Source organism: Cervus elaphus, chromosome X, assembly GCF_910594005.1.
Source record: "Cervus elaphus chromosome X, mCerEla1.1, whole genome shotgun sequence".
In the NCBI taxonomy this organism is placed as follows: domain Eukaryota; kingdom Metazoa; phylum Chordata; class Mammalia; order Artiodactyla; family Cervidae; genus Cervus; species Cervus elaphus.
Genome location: NC_057848.1, coordinates 117,257,143 through 117,269,305, shown reverse-complemented (window position 1 = coordinate 117,269,305; position 12,163 = coordinate 117,257,143). Strand labels below are relative to the sequence as shown.

Genomic DNA, 12,163 nt, shown 5'->3' with positions numbered 1-12,163 from the left:
CAGCTTTCTTTATAGTCCAACTCTCACATCCATACATGACTACTGGAAAAACATTATCTTTGACTAGATGGACTTTTGTCGGCAAAATAATGTCTCTGCTTTTTAATATGCTGTCTAGGTTGGTCATAGCTTTTCTTCCAAGGTGCAAGTGTCTTTTAATCTCATTGCTGCAGTCACCATCTGCACTGATTTTGCAGCCCCCCAAAATAAAGTCTCTGTTTCCATTGTTTCCCCATCTATTTGCCATGAAGTGATGGGGCCAGATGCCATGATCTTAGTTTTTTGACTGTTGAATTTTAAGCCAACTTTTTCACTCTCTTCTCTCACTTTCATCAAGAGGCTCTTTAGTTCTTCTTCGCTTTCTGTCATAAGGGTGGTGTCATCTGCATATCTGAGGTTATTGATATTTCTCCTGGCAATCTTGATTCCAGCTTGTGCTTCATCCAGCCTGGCATTTTGCATGATGTACCCTGCATATAAGTTAAATAAGCAGGGTGACAGTATACAGCCTTGATACTCCTTTCCCAATTTGGAACCAGTCCATTTTTCCCAGTCTTTTTCTAACTGTTGCTTTTTGACCTGCATTCAGATTTCTCAAGAGGCAGGTCAGGTGGTCTGGTATTCCCATCTCGTGAAGAATTTTCCACAGTTTGTTGTGACCCACACAGTCAAAGGCTTTGATGTAATCAATAAAACAGAAGTAGATGTTTTTCTAGCATTCTCTTGCTTTTTCTATGAGCCAACAGATGTTGGCAATTTGATCTCTGGTTCCTCTGCCTTTTCTAAATCCAGCTTGAACATCTGGAAATTCATGGTTCACGTCCTTTTGAAGCCTGGCCTGGAGAATTTTGAGCGTTACTTGGCTAGTGTGTGAGATGAGTGCAATTGTGCAGTAGTTTGAACATTCCTTGGCATTGCCCTTTTTGGGGATTGGAATGAAAACTGACCTTTTCCAGTCCTGTGGCCCAGCATAGCCAAAAATAAATAAATAAATAAGCAATGAATATAGCAGTGTGTACATGTCAAAGAAGCCCCCTATTGTTTCATTCATTCTGTCAGGTTCCTTTGATTGTTTCGTGTGGGAGTACAAATCTGGTCCCTGTCTATATTTGATGGAAGTGGAACCAGAATCATACATTATTCTCCGATATAACTGCTCAATATGACTTAGAAGAAATCTAGACAAAACCAAATAATTTACTTTCAGATAACTTGGGCCCTTCAAAAAAGTCTTAATTGGGTTTCAATATATCTAAGTGAAAGTAAGTACTTACATGAAAACAAGCTCAGGGACTTCCCTGGTGGTCCAGTGGTTAAGAATCCTCCTTCCAATGCATGGGACTTGAGTTCAGTCCCTGGTTAGAGAACTAAGATCCCACATGCTGTGGGGCAACTAAACCCTTGTGCCACAGCCACTGAGGCTGCACTCTAAAGCCTACTTGTCACAACTAGAGAGAAGCCCAGGAACCGCAACCAAGAGCCCCCAGCAAAGACCCTATGTGCCCCGACCAAGACTCAACACAGCCAAACAAATAAATAAATAAATATTTTAAAGAAGATCAGCCTCTAAAAAAAGAAAAGAAAGAAAGAAAGCTCAGAATCTGCATTCTTGTTCAAAGTAACTTCTCAATACCAGTTAGAATGAAATCTAATGAAACTAGCAGTTTATATGTAAATAGTTTAAAATCACATATTTCCTGTAAATAAACTCTTTACAGTGAGTTAAAGTAAATCTAAGTGAAACTAAGGGCTTCATTTTATTTTATTATTTACTTATGGCCATGCCACCTGGCTTGTCGTATCTAGTTCCCTGACCAGGGATTGAACCTGGGCCCTCAGCAGTGAAAGTGCAGAGTCCTAACCACTGGACCTCCAGGGAACTCCCAAGAGCTTTATTTCAAAACATATTCAGAATCAGAAATTTTTCTTAAAAGTACTATTTTTATGGATAGATTAAATGAAGATGAAACTAAGCTGTATATGTTTAAATAAGCACAGAATCACACATAAATCTAAAAAAATTATGCATGTAGTGACTTAGTGCAACTTAAATGGAATTAAGCAATATAAATGAAAACAAGCTTAGAATCACACATTCTTATTAGAAGTAAATCCCCAGTGCAAACTAGGGCAAACTTAGACCAAAAGAAGCAGTATGTTTTAAAACAAGCTCAGAATCTCACTTTCTTTGCCAAGGAAACCAATTCTTGAAAGTTAGAGTAAATTTAGATTAATCTAAGTAGTATAAGAGCTTCCCTTGTAGCTCAGTCAGTAAAGAATCTGCCTGCAGTGCAGGAGACCCAGGTTCAAATCCTGGGTTGGGAAGATCCCCTGGAGAAGGAAATGGCAATCCACTCCAGTATCCTTGCCTGGAAAATCTCATGGAAAGTGGAGCCTGGTGGGCTGCAGTTCATGGGGTTGCAAAGAGTTGGGCACGACTGAGCGACTAATACTTACTAAGTAGTATAAGTAAAAATGTGCCCAGAATCACACATTCTTCTCCAAAGTAGCTACTTACTGTGATTTAGAGTAAACTTCGATGAAACTTAGCAGTATTTGTGAGGACAATGTCAGTGAAAACAACATTAAAATAATACATTTTTCTTAAAAGTAACTTCTTACGACTAATTAGAGACAATCTTTTTATTATTAACAGTATATGTAAAAACAATATCAGAATAACATATTTTCTTACAAAATAAGCATAGGATCAGGTTTAGAGATAATGTTAGTATCAACGTTATGGCTAGGTTTAGGATCAGGGTAAGGTACAGGATCAGGGAAACAGTTAATTTCATGATTAGTGTCAGGTTCATGGTCAGAGTTAGAGTGAGTGTCAGTTTCAGAATCACTATCAGAATGAATCAAGCTCATTGTCAGGGTCAGAATTAGGGTTTAGTATTAACTTCAGGGTCAAGATTAGAGTTAGATGTAAAGTTACATCAGGTTCTCAGTAAGGGTTAGTGTTCTGGTTAGGTTTCAGTCAGGGTCAGGTTCATGATTAGGGAGAGGGTTAGGGTAAAAATCAAGTTTAGGATTAGGTTAAGGGTTAGTTAGAGTCAGGGTCATGATCAGGTAATGTTTAGGATCTAGTTTATGGTTAGTTTTAGGGCTTATAGTCAAGTTTAAAACTAGGTTTTGTTGTTGTTCAGTTGCTCAGTTGTGTCCGACTCTTTGAGATCCCATGGACTCTAGTCCACCAGGCTTCCCTGTCCTTCACCATCTCCTAAAGCTTGCTCAAACTCACGTCCATTGAGACAGTGATGCCATCCAACCATCTTGCCCTCTGTCATCATCTTCTCCTCCTGCCCTCAATCTTTCCCAGCATCAGGGCCTTTTCTAATGAGTCAGCTCTTTGGTTACCCAGCATCAGGTAACCAAAGCACTGGAGCTTCAGCTTTGGCATCAGTCCTTCCAATGACTAGTCAGGATTGATTTCTTTAGGATTGACTGGTTTGATCTCCTTGCAGTCCAAGGGATGCTCAAGAGTCTTCTCCAACACCACAGTTCAAAAGCATCAATTCTTTGGCGCTCAACCTTCTTTATGGTCCAAATCTCACATCCATAGGTGACTACTGGGAAAACCATAGCTTTGACTTTAAGCTTATGATTAATGTGAAGGTAGAGTTCGTGGTCTGAATCAGTGTTTGGGAGTAAGTTTAGGTTGAGGTCAATATTTAATTGTTCAATTTCGGGGTCAGGATTAGGTATGGCTGAGAAAGAGGGCCAAGAAACTCCTTACTTGAAGTTTTTAGATAGCTGGCTACAACTGGGATTGGGCAAGCACATCTCAGGGGAGGGGGCTAGAGCCTGGGTCCCACTAGGTTGAATTTCTGGGTCTAGGGGTCTTGGAGAGAGGAGAGTCACTCTGGAAGCTTGGGATCACCTGAAATTCTAGATTTGCTCCTCAAAGTCCTTAGACAAGCCACCTTGGTCCCTGGAGCTCCTCCGATATTTCACCACTCTCTGATCTACCTTGAATGACGTGCCTCCTCAGCCATTCCACTGCTGTCACTATTTGGAAGTGAATGGGTTAAGAGGTGAGCCAGCTGAATTGAGGGAAGGAGAAGGTGCCCTATTTTGTGCTTCAGATCATCCCTGGTCTCCTGATGGTCTACAATAAAGCTTTCCATACCCTTCTTGGAGTGCTGGGAGTCTCCTTACCCCAGCCTGGTTGCTCTCTGAACTCTCTTGAGAAATGGAGGTAGAACAGGACCAAGCAGAGATCAGACAACTAGAGGACTGCAGTGAAGCCTGGGGCAGAAGGCTGGCTGAGGCTTCAGATCCACCATGCTTGCAGGAGATCTCCAATGAAAAGGCCTTTGCAGATTGAGCTTGAGTCCAGGTATTCATAAACAACTTTATGGAGTTGCTTTCCCCAGCAACTGACCTGCAGCATGGGTTGGATCTTGATTAAAGATCCAAAGACTTCAAGAACTGAGCTAATGCTGTACCTCTTCCCTGGTCCCAGACTCACCACTGGGGAGTACACACATGAGGCAGACCTGAATAACACTGAAAAGCTTGTGAACACTGAGCTGACACTGGAACTACACTTGCAGAAGATAGGATGGAACCTGTGGACCGAGCTTAACCATGTAGATTGTTAAAACAAATGTATCAACATTCTTCTGGCTTCCCTGGTGGCTCAATGGTAAAAATTCTGCCTGTCAATGCAGGAGATGCAGGTTTGATTCCTGGGTTGGGAAGATACTCTGGAGAAGGAAATGGCAACCCAATCCAGTCTTCTTGCCTGGGAAATCCCATGACAGAGGAGCCTGGTAGGCTACAGTCCATGGTGTCACAAAGTGTTGGACACAACTTAGTGACTAAAACAACAACAGCAGTCAACAGTCTTTATAGGATTTAAACAAGACCTAGAGTCTTATAATGTAATATTCAAAATGTCCAGGATACAATCCAAAATTACTCAGCATATAAAGAACAATGAAATATTTGATTCAAGTGGGGAATGACAATCAACAGGTTCCTAGAATGAGATAATGCAGATGTTGGAATTATCTGCCAAGCACTTTATAAAAATGATTGATTGAGCAATTATGAAAATTCTCAAAACAAATATGAAAATGGAAAGCATTGGAATATAAAAAAGACATAAAATTAACCACTTTCATTTGTTTCTATGCATTTTTTAATTTCTTCTGTTATTTATTGGTTATTCAGAAGCATGTTGTTTAGCCTCCATATGTTTGTACCTATGGGATTCAGTAAAAGCAGTGCTAAGAGGAAGGTTCATAGCAATACAAGTTTACCTCAAGAAACAAGAGAAAAATCAAATAAATAATCTAACTTTACACCTGAAGCAACTAGGAAAAGAAGAAATAAAGAACCCGAGGGTTAATAGAAGGAAAGATATCACAAAAATTAGGGCAGAAATAAATTAAAAAGAAACAAAGGAAACTATAGCAAAAATCAACAAAACTAAAAGCTGGTTCTCTGAGAAGATAAATATAATAGACAAACCATTAGCCAGATTCATTGAGAAAAAAAGGGAGAATCGAATCAACAAAATTAGAAATGAAAATGGAGAAATCACAACAGACAACACAGAAATACAAAGGATCATAAGAGACTACTATCAGCAACTACATGCCAATAAAATGGACAACTTGGAAGAAATGGACAAATTCTTAGAAAAGTATAACTTTCAAAACTGAACCAGGAAGAAATAGAAAATCTTAACAGATCCATCAAAAGCACGGAAATCAAAACTGTAATCAGAAATCTTCCGACAAAAAAAGCCTAGGACCAGACGGTTTCACAGCTGAATTCTACCAAAAATTTAGAGAAGAGCTAACACCATCCTACTCAAACCCATCCAGAAAATTGCAGAAGAAGGTAAACTTCCAAATTCATTCTATGAGGCCACCATCACCCTAATACCAAAACCAGACAAAGATGCCACACACAAAAAAACTACAGGCCAATATCATTGATGATCATAGATGCAAAAATCTTCAACAAAATTCTAGCAAACAGAATCCAACAACATATTAAAAAGGTCATACATCATGACCAAGTGTGCTTTATCCCAGGGATGCAAAGATTCTTCAATATTTGCAAATCAATCAATGTGATACACCACATTAACAAATTGAAAGATAAAAACCATATGATTTTCTCAATAGATGCAGAGAAAGCCTTTGAAAAAATTCAATATCCATTTATGATAAAAAAAAAATCCTCCAGAAAGCAGGCATAAAAGGAACCCTTAATATAATTAAAGCCATATATGATAAACCCACAATAAACATTATCCTCAATGGTGAAAAATGGAAAGCATTTCCCCTAAAGTCAGGAACAAGACAAGGGTGCCCACTCTCACCACTACTATTCAACATAGTTTTCAGAGTTTTAGCCACAGCAATCAGAAGAAAAAGAAATAAAAGGAATCCATATTGGAAAAGAAGTAAAACTCTCACTGTTTGCAGATGACATGATCCTCTACATAGAAAACCCTAAGGACACCACCAGAAAATTGCTAGAGCTAATCCATGAATATAGTAAAGTTGCGGGATATAAAATTAATACACAGAAATGCCTTGCCTTCTTATACACTAACAATGAGAAAACAGTAAGATAAATTAAGGAAACAAGTCCTTTCACCATTGTGATGAAAAGAATAAAATACTTAGGAATAAATCTACCTAAAGAAACAAAAAAAACTATATCTAGAAAACTATAAAACACTGATGACAGAAATCAAAGATGACACAAATAGATGGAGAAATATACCATATCCATAGTTCAGAAGAATCAATACAGTGAAAATGAGTATATTACCCAAAGCAATCTATAGATTCAATGCAATCCCTATCAAGCTACCAATGGCATTTTTCAGAGAACTGAACAAATAATTTCACAATTTGTATGGCAATACAGAATACCTCGAATAGCCAAAGCAATCTTGAGAAAGAAGAATGGAACTCGAGGAATCAACCTGCCTGACTTCAGACTACACTACAAAGCTACAGTCGTCAAGACTGTATGGTACATGCACAAAAACAGACATATACACCACTGGAACAAGATAGAAAGCCCAGAGATAAATCCACGCATCTGTGGACACCTTATCTTTGACAAAAGAGGCAAGAATATACAATGGAGAAAAGACAATCTCTTTAACAAGTGGTGCTGGGAAAACTGGTCAACCACTTGTAAAAGAATGAAACTAGAACACTTTCTAATACCATACACAAAAATAAACTCAAAATGGATTAAAGATCTAAATGTAAGACCAGAAACTATAAAACTTATAGAAGAAAACATAGGCAAAACACTCTGACATAAATTACAGCAGGATCCTCATGACCCACCTCCAGTAATGGAAATAAAAGCAAAAATAAACAAATGGGACCTAATTAATCTTAAAAGCTTTTGCACAACGAAGGAAACTATAAACAAGGTGAAAAGACAGCCTTCAGAATTTGAGAAAATAATAGCAAATGAAGCAACTGACAAAGAATTAATCTTAAAAATATATAAGCAGCTCCTGCAGCTCAATTCCAAAAAAATAAATGACCCAATCAAAAAATGGGCCAAAGAGCTAAAAAGACATTGCTTCAAAGAAGACATACAGATGGCTAACAAACACATGAAAAGATGCTCAACATCACTCGTTATCAGAGAAATGCAAATCAAAACCACAGTGAGGTACCACCTCACGCCTGTCAGAATGGATATCAAAAAGTCTACAAGCAATAAATGCTGGAGAGGGTGTGGAGAAAAGGGAACCCTCTTACACTGTTGGTGGGAATGCAAACTAATACAGTCACTATGGGGAACAGTGTGGAGATTCCTTAAAAAACTGGAAATAGAACTGCCATACCACCCAGCAACCCCACTGCTGGGCATACACAGTGAGGAAACCAGAATTGAAAGAGACACGTGTACCCCAGTGTTCATCACAGCACTGTTTACAATAGCTAGGACATGGAAGCAACCTAGATGTCCTTCAGCAGATGAATGGATAAGAAAGCTGTGGTACATATTACCCAATGGAATATTACTCAACTATTAGAAAGAATGCATTTGAATCAGTTCTAATGAGGTGGATGAAACTGGAGCCTATTATATAGAGTGAAATAAGTCAGAATGAAAAACACCAATACAGTATATTAATACATATATACGAAATTTAGAAAGATGGTAATGATGACCCTGTATGTGAGACAGCAAAAGAGACACAGATATAAAGAACAGATTTTTGGACTCTGTGGGAGAAGGTGAGGGTGGGATGATCTGAGAGAATAGCATTGAAACATGTATATTACCATATGTGAAACAGATCACCAGTCCAAGTTTGATGCTGGAAATAGGGCACTAAAAGCTGGTGCAGTGGGAGAACCCTGAGGGATGGAACGGGGAGGGAGGTGGGAGTGGGGTTCAGGATGGTGGACACATGTACACCCATGGCTGGTTCATGTCAATGTATGGCAAAAACCACCACAATATTGTAAAGTAATTAGCCTCCAATTAAAAGAAATAAGTTAATTTTAAAACTTAACCAAATGGATATTTTAGAACTGAAAAATAAAACAATAGCAAGAACAAAAAAATCACTGGATGGACTCAACAGCAGAATAGAGATAACAGGGGGGAAAAGCTAGTTAATTTGAAGCTAGATCAGTAAAAACTATCCAACCTGAACAAGAAAGAAAAAATATTGAAAAAATTAACTGAACTTTGGGAACTTGTGGTAAAACAACAAAAAGTCTAATATTCAGGTAACTGAAATCCCAGAAAGAGGAATATGAGGCAGATAAAAAATATTTTAAGAAACAATGGATCCCCCAAACTTCTCAAGTTAGGTAAAAGACATAAACCTACAGATTTAAGATGCTGAGCAAACCTTAAACAGGATAAACCCAAAGAATTCATCTTCAGACACATTATAATCAAATTGCTCAAAACTAGAGACAGAAGGAATAATATTGAAATCAGTGAGAGAAAAATGACTCTTTGCCTGTAGTGGAACAATGATTTCAACAACTGCAGATTTCTCATCAGAAACCATGAAAACCAGAAGGAGATGGCACATTTTTAAACTGCTAGAAGGCTGAAAGAAAAGAATTATCAACCATGGAGTCCATATCTAGTGCAAATGGCCTTCAGCAGTGAGGGTGAAATAAAGACATTCTCCTACAAAGAAAAATTAAGAGAATTCATAGCCAGCATATCTACTGTAAAAGAATTGCTAAAGGAAGTTCTTCAGACAATAAAAATAATACAGGAAGGAAACTTGGAATATCAGAAATGAAGAACAACAAAAATGATAAGTATCTTGGCAAATATAGCATTCTTCTCTTGAGGTCTTTCAAACATGCTTGAGAGTTCCCTGGTAGCCCAGTGGTTAGGATTCTGGGCTTTCACCACTGTGGCCTGAGTTCAGTTCTTGATTGGGGAACTGTGATCTCACAAGCCACACGGCATGGCCAAAATAAAAGAATAGAATATGCTTGATAGTTGAAAGCAAAAAATTTAACACTGATGATATAAATATGGTATGTAGATATAGTATGTATACAGATATAGTATACAATACACTTATAACATGAAGGAAGAAGGGTAAAGGGACGTCTATGGTGGTAAAGTTTATACATTCCTATTAAAGTGACAAAACATTGATTCTAAATAGATAATGAAGAATTAACTATGTATTTTATAATCCCCAAAGCAGTCATAAAATTAACGTAAATAGATATAGTCAAAATAATGATAGACACAAGAATAAGTTCAAATAACCCAAAAGAAGGCAGGGAGGAGCAAACAGAGGAACATTAAACAGGAAAAAAGAGAGAGAGAAAGCACATAATAAAATGACAGACTAAATTCAAACATATCAGAAACTATACCAAGTGTAGATAGTTTAAATACATCAATTAAAATATGAGATTATTAGAAGATTTTAAAAAATGACTCAACTTACACCTGAAACTAACACAATATTGTAAATCAATTATTCTTCATTTTTTAAAATAATTATATACTATCTAGGAGAAACTCATTTCAAATATGATATAGGTACTTGAAAAATAAAAGTTTGGAAAAAGATATACCATGCAAATATGAACCAAAAGAAACTGACAAAGTAGACTTTGGAGCCAAGAAAATTACCAGGGATAAAGAAAGACCTTACATATTGAAGAAGAGTCAATTCACCAAGAAGACATACAATTCTAAAGGTATATGCACCTAACAACAGAGTTCCAAAATACACAAGCCCAAATCTGTCAGAACTGAATAGAAAAACAAATCCAAAATCATAGTTGGAGATTTCAACACTCCTTTCACATTAACAGAATTAGAAGATAGAAGCTCAGGAAGGATGTAAAACTGAAAAACACCATCAACTGAATCTAACTGACATCTGTAGAACACTCCACTCACAACAACAGAATATACATTTTCCTCAATGCACATATAATACTTAGCAAGATAGCAATACTTACCTAGGTCCCAAATCAAACTTCAATGAATTTCAAGACCTGAAATTATAAAATGTATGCTCTCTGACCATAATGAAATTAAACCTGACATCACTGCCAAAAAGATAATAATAAAACTCTCCAATCATTTGGAAATTAAGCAGCACTCTTTAAAGAAAGTCTCCAAGGAAATTAGAAAATATTTGAACTTAATATTTGAGCTTAACAAAATGGAAATACAACATTTGTGGGCTGCAGAAAAAGCAGTGCTGAGGGAAAAATTATAGCATTAAATGCTTATTTTAGAAAAGAAGAAATGTCTCAAGTTCATAATCTAAAATTCCAATTTAAGAAGCTAGAAAAAGAAATAAACATATACAGAAATAAACATAAATAGAAATAAAGCAGAAAGAATAAAAAAATGAAGACAGTATAAACCAATGAAATAAAAAATTGGTTCTTTTAAAAGATTAATACATGAATAAACGTCTGGAAAGACAAAGAATAAAGAGAAGACACAAATAATCAGTACCAGAGGAAAAGGGGGATGTTATTACAAACCTGATAGACATTATTAAAAAATATGGAAACACCATGAACAACACACAAAAATTTGACAATTTATATGAAAATGAACAGTTCCTTGAAAGTCAGAAACTAGCAAACCTCACCAAGGTTAAATAGATAACCTGAGTAGCCTTATAATTACTTAGGAAAGTTTGAAAAACCTTCTGAAAAAGAAATCTCCAGGTCCAAATGGATTCACTGGTGCATTTTGCTAAGTATTTATAGAATAAATCGCCATAGATAAACACCATCTTTTCCAGAGAATAGAAGAGGAGGGACTACTTTCTAACTTATTTTCTGTGGCTAGTATTATCTTGATATCAACACCAGACAAAGACAGTAGAAATAAAGAAAACTAGAGACAAATATTCCTGATGAACACAGATGCAAAAATCCTCAACAAAATTTTAGAAGGTTGAATTCAGTAATACATAAAAAGATTAATACACCACCATCCAGGGCAGGGTTTATCCCAGGAATAAAAATCTATCATAGCAATGTCTAAAAAAGAAAAGCCACATGATCATATCAACAAATGCAGAAAAAATTGATAAAAATCCACCCATAATAATAATAATAACTCTCAGCAAACTAAGCTAGTACAGAAATTCCTCAACCTGAGAAAGGCCATCTACAAAAATTACTACAGCTAACATCATATTAAATGAACAAAGATTCCATGCTTTTTTCCTAAGATTGGGAATAAGGCAATGATATCCACCCTTACTATTCTTATTCAAAATAATACCAGCAGCTGTAGTCAGTGCAATAAGGCAAGACAAAGAAGTTAATGTACATATTATAAAGGACAAAATAAGACTGCCTACTCACAGAAGACATGATTATATATTCAAAGAACCTCAGAAAACCTATAGAGATACTCAAGGAACTAATAAAGAACTAATAAGTGAGTTTAGTAAAGTCATCAGATGCAGGGTCTACCTAGAAACACCAATCATAATTCCATAAGTGAGCAATGAACAACTGGAAACAGAAAATTTAAATAATAATGATACTTATGATAGCTCCAGAAAATGAAATACTTGGATATAAATCTAACAAAACATGTGTAAGATTTGTATGCTGTAAACTACAAAATGCTGATGAAAGAAGTCAGACAAGATTAAATAATTGGAAAGACATGCCAT

The 12,163-nt window shown here is 36.5% G+C and overlaps 1 non-coding gene across 1 annotated transcript; it reads right to left on the bottom strand.

The window, feature by feature from the left end:
- Positions 1–1,806: 1,806 nt before the first annotated feature.
- On the bottom strand, positions 1,807–1,879 carry TRNAE-UUC. The gene has a single exon. It is a non-coding gene; the product is annotated as a tRNA-Glu (tRNA).
- Positions 1,880–12,163: the final 10,284 nt, after the last annotated feature.